Genomic DNA, 10,167 nt, shown 5'->3' on the forward strand with positions numbered 1-10,167 from the left:
AAAATATATATATATTCAGAGAAGGCATGAGGAAAAGATGAATTTGTATCAAAGCATTCCAAATCTAAGCTTTCAGAATAATATTCAGTTTAGAAACACAGAAAATATTTAGAAGTGTCAGATTAGCACTGCTAGAGAGAGAAATTTGACATTTGCCGAGGCAAAGGTTTTCTACATGGAGTGGACAACAAGTCTAAAGACTAATACAAAAGGGTAGGTACACAAATCTAGGAGAAATCAGAGAAGTGTGGGAAAGGTAGGAAAAGATAAAAAAGTATACATTATAATTAAATTGGGAAGAAGGGGTTTTACTTAGTCAGGTAAGAGACCAAATACAGTATCTGAATAGAATAAATCTTAGAGATTGTTCAAGATGAGCATGGCAACAGTTAAACCTAGTATAATTTTAAATACTTATTTTTAAAAATGCATATTTGTTTGAATTGCAATTATCATTATTGCCAAATTAAGGAATATTCCATTTATGAATTTTAAGGAATTCATAATTCCTTAAAGGAATTACAACACTTAAATAATTTCAACAAGGAGAGTTTCAACTAAAATCTTTGTAAATAACATTTATTTGCTTTTCAAGTAAAGATATTGAAGGACCAAGAGTAAAGGAAGCCAAGTTAATTTATTCTGATTATAGCATTCTAGCTCATAGAACATATGGCAAATTTTGAAAATTAAAGTAAATATTCCCTTGAAACGCCTAGTTTTAGCAAAGTATGCATTGGAACTGGAATTGAAAATAACAGATAAAAATGAAATACATTTCATTATGCTTTTAAGGAAAAGCAAAAGTTTGGAAGGAGGTAGCCCTTTTCTGGATTGTTCCAACATATTCTTCCTTGCTGTTCTATCACCAGGAAGCAGATTACTCAAGGGAAATAAGAGTGCCAGATTTGAAGCTGGAATATAAATAATAAGTCTAAATCCTGGAAATACTTAAAAAAACAAGCAACTAATTAAAGAGAAGGCCAGGCGAGAAAAAGAATGTCAGTTGCTCAGATGCCCACCTCTGGAAGTGAATCGTTTTTACACCCTGTCTTTGCCAAAGTACTCCTTGAAGATATTAAAGAACTGTGTGTGGGTTTTTATTCCTAGCAATTCTCTTTGGAACATTGGCAGTGAAAATACGGCATTAAGGGATTAAAAAGAGTAATGATGCCAGTATTATTTTTTTAAGCCTAAAAAGGAATTCAGTGGTATTTAGTGGAAAACCATGAGATTAACAGGCTGCAGACTAACGAGTTACCTAATTTGGTGCAAATTAATCTCCTGCTTTAGAGCATGGAAATACTGAAGTCCTGCTTACACTATTGTTATAAAGCATAGTGGAAATGATGTATATGAGGTGTCAAAGTTCAACAACTGTTCTAGTTTACCTTTTAACTGAAAAATATCGAATCTCTGCTTGTCATTTTTATCACAAATACAGTAAAGTTACAGAATCTAATCTATAACCTATTTTGTGTATGCTTAATTATGAAAGTAGGTAGAAATCCTTATTTAATTCAAGATGAGCATGACAACAGTAGGTCATAATCCTTTATTTAATTAATTTGGGTTATATTATGCTTTATTTTACTTATTATCTCCCAAGATTTTATTTGGAAGTCCCTATGCTCCTATGATTTCACGTGTCCTTTTATAACCAGGTTTTCCTTGGTAGATGCAGTTTTGTTTTCCTATCTCGTATTCATATTAAACTTTTGATATTCTTAAGTATGGCTCTGAAAGCCAAAAAAAATTAATCCATAAAGTCATTATATCTACATCCTCTAAGTAATTATAGGCATTATTGTCATATAAATTGGGAATTTAATAAATAGTTGTTTGTTTATAATATCATGGGGTGAAAAGTGAGGCAGGCAAGAGGCCCAAAGATCCCTAGACCCCAATAAATGAAAACCCTGGGTAAAAAGGAAGCTGTATTTGCACTTGAACCAATTTCCTTGTAGCTAGAGGGTTTTCTGGGGATTCTGCTGTTGGACAAGAGCCCAGGTCACTCTTGGCAGCTGCCCCATGACTGGGGCAGCAGCTGGTTCATGTGCTTATATATTGATTACCCTCCAGATGGAGTGAAAAGATGAAGTAATTATGAATTATTACAGAAAATTGGGTTTTAAATTTTGACAACATGATGAAAACAAACTCTAAATCATGATGTTTCTTAATTAAGATGATTAAGGTTTATTTTTTATTTAATATCAATAATAAATATATTTTAAATAATACCTAAAATCCTGTTGCCATACTGTTTAATTTTTTTTTAATTCAGCATTATGAATTAAATTGAGGCCCCTGACAATCTTTGTGAAGATATGCGAGATGCCCATGCAGATTTTTCCCATCCCTGAAAGTCCTGTGTTGTTATGTGCATTTGACTGGACACAAAAGTTTGCTGCTTAAAAGTTACTATCACAAGGAAGATATTTCCTTGGCTTCTCTCACTCCATAACTACATACCAAGAGTCTTGATCACAACACATCTGCTCAATATTTTCTCAAGAAAACCCATATTATTAACGGAAGCAAGGAACTCACAAATGCACACTAGCTTTATAAGTTTTAAATGTCTTGTCATTGTTTTCAAGGTTTCATTTGCATATGTGTTGATTCTTGAGGAAAAGTTAATATGTATCCAATCCTAGAGTACTTTGGGTAGCAAAAGCACTGCAAAGAATCCCCTATTTTTGGCAATAAAACATATACACATGATACAACAGGACAACAATTACTGTACTAAACATGAACAGAAGCTGTACAGTGTGTTGAAAACTCTTTCCCAATTTGCTAAAAGTACCTCCGTGACAAGTATAAAGTGGATGATTCAGTAAGCATTTGTCAGCAAAAGAAAGATTAATGTGGCAAAGTGTGTGTGGGGGGGGAATCATAGGATGCTTCTCTAATTTTATTCGAATGAGTCACACATTCAAAGAAAATGATTTATTTGAATGATTCAACTATTACCTAACTTCTATGAGATGTCAGAAAATCTGTGTTCCAAAACATTTTAAAAATAAATAATTCCTGTTTTGTGAATTTTCTTTTATTTTTTTAAGTCATCCATTATGTACCTACACTATGAAAAACTGGTGAGCTTAAGATAAATAAGACACAGTCTCTCTCTTTGAGAAGCCCACTGTCTGGCAGAAAAAACATATAAAATTATAGGCATGGTGCTAATGTTAAAAACACAAATATTTGAAATTATACATACATATGCATAGAATGTACTCGTAAAACTCTATGTCTGAATTATACTGGCATTTATAATATATAACACAAGAATTATGGTACTGTTGTCTCAGATTTTCTAACATAACTAATTGCTCAGAGTTGTGATTATATCACATGACCAGCAGTATTTCCTCAATAATTACTTTAAAAATATCATTGAATGGAAGCATCAGTCTTACAAATGTATATCAGCTTGTTCTGTTCAATTGCTTATAATTATAGCATTCTTATCTTGCTGACCAGATTCCAAAGGCATATAATATGGCACAAGGCAAATAAAATTAGTGTTCTATTCTTCTATTTTCATTTTCACATAAAAATACATGATGAGATTTCACAGGCAGAACAGAGATTACTCAGTCTAACTATGGTGGATCTTCCTGGTGAGAAACAATCTGTACTACAAGGATAATTTATCACCATATTTTAAAAATTCTGTACTCACATAACATCCTAAAGATCCTTTATAGAACTTAAAAAAACAAACAAAAAAACTGAAACTTAACCAGATTCTAGAGACAATAGATTCATATGTGTTAAATAATCTGTTGGTGTCAATGAAAATTATACTGCTCTTGTGTAGACCAGATAGATTATGCTAAAATACTCTACTAATATTTGCCTCCTCAGAATTAAAGGTACACTAATCTAAGGATTTCTTTCTGAAAGTGAGATAGTATTTTAGAAAGTTTGTGATCTAATGTCAGCATCTTTAACCCCAATTTTAAATCTACATGCCTGTTTTCATCAGGAATAACTCTACATTGAAAGACATTTTGCAAACAAAAAAGAGGTAAAAAGAAGAAAAGTAAGCCCTTTGCACTTAATTTTTCCAGGTTCTTACTCATTTTTATGAACAATTATACATACTTTATTGTTTTTAAGCAAGCTCTACATCCAGCGTGGGGCTTGAACTCACAACCCTGAGATCAACAGTCCTGTGCTCTACCAACTGAGCCAGCCAAATGCCACAGACTTCACTCTTAATATAAATAAATTCCATGTATTCCATTCTAAAAACAAAATCATACAATAGTATTTACTATGAAACCTCTACTTTTCATCTTAATGTTTTAATACAAAAAAAATATTGAGGTAATTAAAATATCCCCTGTAAAATTCCAAGTAGAAAACACAGAAGACAGAGTTCCTGAATAATAAACTTCTGATGCTGCAATTTTGTTAAACAAAACACTACTTAGGATTCTAGTCAGTATTTAATTTTCATGTAAAGAACTGTGTCTGGCATAGATTTAGTAGCATTTTGTAGATTTATTTAGCAGATGTCATTTTGGCTCCATAGGTAATATTTGTTCTAAACTTTGAAATTATTCAAACTTTTGCTTTTCAAAACACCAGGCACTGCTCTCATCTCCCACACCTCACAACCTTCTGAACATACACCATGGATGATAGAGTGTCTCTAACGGAACACTAACAGGGTTTTGGTAAATTTAGAAAGAAGCCATCTACATGTTGTTGTTCCTGTATTATTATCAATTTTTAAAACATTTTGGATTTCTAATTGAGGTGGAAAACAAGACTTGCTTTGCTTACCTATGTGATTCTATTCACATATGTTTTAAGCTGTTATCTCCAACCATTGACATAATAACTAAAGGAAATCACAGGCAATTCAAAGAGTTGTGTTGGGGAGGCCTGGGTGGCTCAGCGGTTGAGTGTCTGCCATTAGCTCAGGGCGTGATCCCTGCTCCTGGCATCAAATCCCGCATCTGGCTCCCGGGCTCCTTAGGGGGAGTCTTTTCTCCCTCTGGGTCATAAATAAATAAATAGATAGATAGATAGATAGATAGATAGATAGATAGAGAAAGAAAGAAGAAAGAAAGAAAGAAAGAAAGAAAGAAAGAAAGAAAGAAAGAAAGAAAGAAAGAAAGAATCTTAAAAAAAAACACAAAAGAGCTGTGTTAAAAATAAAGACAAATTTAGCCAACTTTGGCTCAAAACTTGATATTTCTAAATCATTCCCACATGTAGTATAAGTAGGCAATGCTAAGTAAGTTTGACAAGGATATTTTGTTAACAAGTTGTTATTGTCCTTTCAATAATGGTTGCAGCCCACTCAAGAGTTTTCTCTTTCCCTCTCTCTGTCCTGTAAGGGAGCCCTTCTGGGCAGCCAAAGGAATCATTCTAAAGATTGATTTATTGATTGATTGATGATTGATTTTAGAGAGGGGGAGGGGGCAAAGGGAGAGGGACAGAGAGAATCTAGAGCAGACGCCCCGCTAAGCATGGATTTCCCCACACAGGGCTCCATCTTACAGCCCTGAGATCACAACCTGAGCCAAATCAAGAGTTGGAGCCAACTGAGCCCCTCAGGCGCTCCACCACAGGGATCTTTCTAAAGTGAACTGCGATTCACATCACTGTCAATAAAATCCAGATACATCCTCAATACTCTAAAGATGTGGTTCCTACTCCTCCTAATCATGGCTTACAAATTTCTCATCCAGCCACATTTTCCCTCTCTGCCTTTTCTATCTTACTTCTAAAATATGAAACCACAGGGGAAAACAATAAATTATTGCCATTGTTTTCTCTTGTCTCTGGACCCTTCCACTTTATCCTTTAAGGCCATCATTCCTCTTGTCCCCCTACCTCATTACTTCCTGCCTAGGAGTTTCCCCACTGACCTCTACCTCATACTCACTTCCTATCTCTCCATCTAGAAGGTAAGCACCATGAAGGCCATGAACATCGATGTAAATAATAAGTCTTGAAGTGTATATGGATTTCCAATGTAAATAATAATAATAGCTAGAAGTCTTGGAGTGTATATAGATCTCTTCCAAGTGCTCCTAATTTGGTAGACACTCCCATACATATTACAAAAAAAAGTGGAGGAAGGGAGCAATTTTAATTTTAGGTCAGGGCATTTCACAATAAGGAATGAAAACATTCAAAACATTCTATCTCAAAACATTTTAGAGATTAACTAGAGTAGATCAGATTCTTTATTTTGTGTAATAAGGAATGAAACTACAAAAGAAAGTGTCATTGAATTGTCTGGGGAGTTACAGCTTCTTTTCAGTAGCTGGTTGCTGGTCAGACCATAATGCTAATTGATTGTTTTAAGTCTAGTTCATTGTTATTCTGACATGCTGAAAAATTAGCCATGCCTTTACAGTGAAGCATGCCATATGAGATTTTTAAAAAAGAAAAATGTTTTTAATGAGTAATTGAGGGAATAGAAAAGTTAGGACAGGAAAATATACAAAGATAATTATAGTGCCAAAGCACAAAAAAGCTGTGAAAACAAGCACCATTTTTTGAGGTGAGTATAACATCCGGTTATCCGATTTCTAGAAGGCAAAATACAATGAGAATTGCCATTCACAATAAAAATTTCAGCGTCTATTTAATCTCACATTTGAATTTCTCAACAACAGGATTTTTTTTCTAAAGGGTTTCTCATATACATTGGCACTTCATAGTACAGAGGAGAATATAGTCTGCAGCACCCTTAAAATCAAGACTTTGGCAAGTTTCAGAGTTCCTTACCTTATAAAATCTCTCAAAATAGACTAATGGCATAAGGCCAAACAGAGTTTGGTAAGCACACACCTGCAAAAGTCCTAACTAAGCTGCTCTGCTCTCTGTTGCTCTAGCTCAAAACAAAAATAAAATTAAGAATTGATAGCAGATGGAAAGGCTGTCTATCTTTTTAAAATCCTCTATGAATATTAAACCTCACAATAAAGATTTGGTTCAGAACCAGAGGACTAGAGTTCAAAATATCATATGGATTTATAAAAATACACAAAGGAAATAGCAATTTCTAGGAACTAGCCACTGGATACTGTTAGAATGTTTTCAATCTAAATTTTCAGTTTTTTTTTCATAAATTGGAACACATTATCCCAAAAATGTTTAATATTCTTCTACCTGTGTAATTATCCCTCTTTTGGTTTTGTGTATTTTCTTCTAGCTTTTTACTGTCTGAAATTGTTTTAGTTTTTTCTTTTTTTAATTTAAAGAATTATCTTTGACTTTTAAATCATTTCCCGTTTTACAGGGTGTTTTTTTTTTTTTTTAAAGTGTTCTGGATTGTCTTTTTCTTTTTTTTAATGATTTTATTTATCCATTTGATAGAGAACACAAGCAGCGAGAGAGGAAGAAGTAGATTCCTCACAGAGCAGGAAGCCCAATGTAAGGCTTGATTCCAGGACCCTGAAATCTGACCTGAGCCAAAGGCAGATGCTCAACTGACTGAGCCACCCAGGAACCTCTGTTTTATAGTTTTTATTAATATCTGCTATTGTATGTTCTTTTTTTTCTTACTTTTGCTTCAGCTTCATTAGATTTGATATGATTTTTTTAAATTTTTATTTATTTATGATAGTCACACACACACACAGAGGGAGAAAGAGGCAGAGACACAGGCAGAGGGAGAAGCAGGCTCCATGCACCGGGAGCCCGACGTGGGACTCGATTCCGGGTCTCCAGGATCGCGCCCTGGGCCAAAGGCAGGCGCCAAACAGCTGCGCCACCCAGGGATCCCGATTTTTGCTAAATCTCAAATGAAACTTCAGTTTATGTGTTGTATTGATTTTATTCTAGACACAGTTGGGTCTTCATATTTTAGAATATTATCTCAAATTTAAAAATCACAAAATAAGTGGTATTTTTGATGACCACTTAATTTAGAAATTACCACTACATCTTTACTTCTGTCTGTTATTTGATTATTTTTTTAAAAATAAAATTAGTGGGATATCTTGGTGCTCAGCTGGTTAAGCATCTGATTCTTTTTTTCAAAGATTTTATTTATTTGTGAAAGAGAGAGAGAGAATGGCAGAGACCTACACAGAGGGAGAAGCAGATGTGGGACTCGATCCCAGATCACAGGATCATGTCTTGAGCCAGAGGCAGATGCACAACTACTGAGCCACCCAGGTGTCCCAGCATCTGACTCTTGATACCAGCTCAGGTCTTGACTTCAGAGTTGTGAGTTCACGCCCCACATGGAGCTTACTTAAGAATGATAACAATAAGGACACCTGGGTAGCTCAGTGGTTGAGCATCTGCCTTCAGCTCAGGGCCTGATCCTGGGATGCAGGGTCAAGTCCCATATCAGATTCCTAGCAGGAAGCCTGCTTTTCCCTCTGCTTGTGTCTCTGCTTCTCTCTCTCTCTCTCTCTCTCTCTCTGTGTGTGTGTGTTTCTCAAGAATACATAAATAAAGTCTTTAATAATAATAATGTTAATAAAATAAAATGAGTGACTTCAGGCTGATATCATTAGATAATTATACAATAATTTTTTAGTTTCTCTTTCAAGAAAAAAATCTCCTTGCCTTCATTCTGTGTACTTTAAAGGCAGTTCTTTATAGGCAGTTCTTTGGTTTTAATTAATTTTATTTCTAGGCTTAAAACTTACTTTCTTATGATTTAAATATGACTTCTCTATTCCATATATCTTGGGGACATTTGATGGGTTTAGGTACAGAAATTTTCTTTATTCTAAGAAGAGCAGAAAAGAGACACACTCAAAGCTACAATGAGTACTATCCCCAAAACACACATGTTAAAATATTAAAATGCTTAAACACGTTGTATTATTGCTGCCAATTTACTTAGTTAGAATTTAAAATTTTAACACAAAAGCAAGGAATCTTTGAATGGATATGAAAATATTGGGACATATTATATATTTAACTCCATAGAAATATTACTTAGTGTGCACATGTCATTTGATTTTACTCTTCTCGGTAAACTTGTTTTTATTTCCTGTTTTTCCTTTGTGGGATTAATTATTTCTTTAATTTTGCAAGTCTAAAAATTTGCTGCTGTGTAGGTATGGGTCCAGTTTGTGATCATGTTTCCTGAAATTAGGACTCTCTCTCAGTCTACATTTTTTCTTTAGGAAGCATTCTTTCTATAATAGCTGATAATTTCATTTTCAATTGTTCTTTGACTTCCTCTTAAGAAACATCAATATTGGGATGCCTGGGTGGCTCGGTCGTTGAGCATCACTTTTGGCTCAGGATAATACTGTGCTCCTGGGATCAAGTTCCACATCAGGCTCCCCATGGGGAGTCTGCATCTCCCTCTGCCTCTCTTTCTGTGTGTCTTAAAAAAAAAGAAGCACCAATATTTCTATATTGAATATTCATCTCTCTGACACAAACTCAATGTGTGCTTTCTCCTAGCTGTTAATTGTTGTTGTTGTTGTTTTTAATTTGCGTTCTAAGAGAGTTGGGCCTTCACATGTATTTTATAAGATTTAAACATTTTCTTGGTGGAGGGATACAACACAGTGACACTTGGGTAGATGAAGAACTGAATTTCTTGTTGTCCATATCTCTAGGTGAGAGAAGGCTACCAGGCCAGGCCACACAAGGGTTCATCCAGTGGGCTAAGGTAACAACAGCAAGCTAGAATGGAAGGAAGCAATTTATAGATATGGTAAGTTGGGGAGGGGTAGCTTGGTTTTGGATGCCCCCGTTGGACTGGCTATTTTGAATAATTTTGCAGAGCTTAGGGTATAAAGGCTGTTCTTATCTTTCATGGTTGCCTGTCTTCCATTACTAAAGCTAAAGAGAAACATGGAATCTTAAAAGTATTTTTTACCAATTGCACACATATGCACAATATTCATACCTTTATATATTGCTGTAAAATTGAACATGTGAATAATACAGAAAATTAGAAGAGAATTCATAGAAGAGAAAAAGAGTATCAATAATCTAAAGAAAACAAACCTGTCTCAGAATTCTTATTAGCAAACTGTATATTAGAAGACAATGTGTGACGCCTGGGTGACTCAGTCAGTAGAGTATCTGACTCTTGATTTTGGCTCAGATCATGATCTCATGGTCCTGAGACAGAGCCTCTTGTAGGGCTCCATGCTCAGCAGGGAGTCCACTTAAGGCTTCTCCCTCTCCTTCTTCCTCTGCCCC

Source organism: Canis lupus, chromosome 22 (assembly GCF_003254725.2).
Source record: "Canis lupus dingo isolate Sandy chromosome 22, ASM325472v2, whole genome shotgun sequence".
Taxonomy (NCBI): Eukaryota; Metazoa; Chordata; class Mammalia; order Carnivora; family Canidae; genus Canis; species Canis lupus.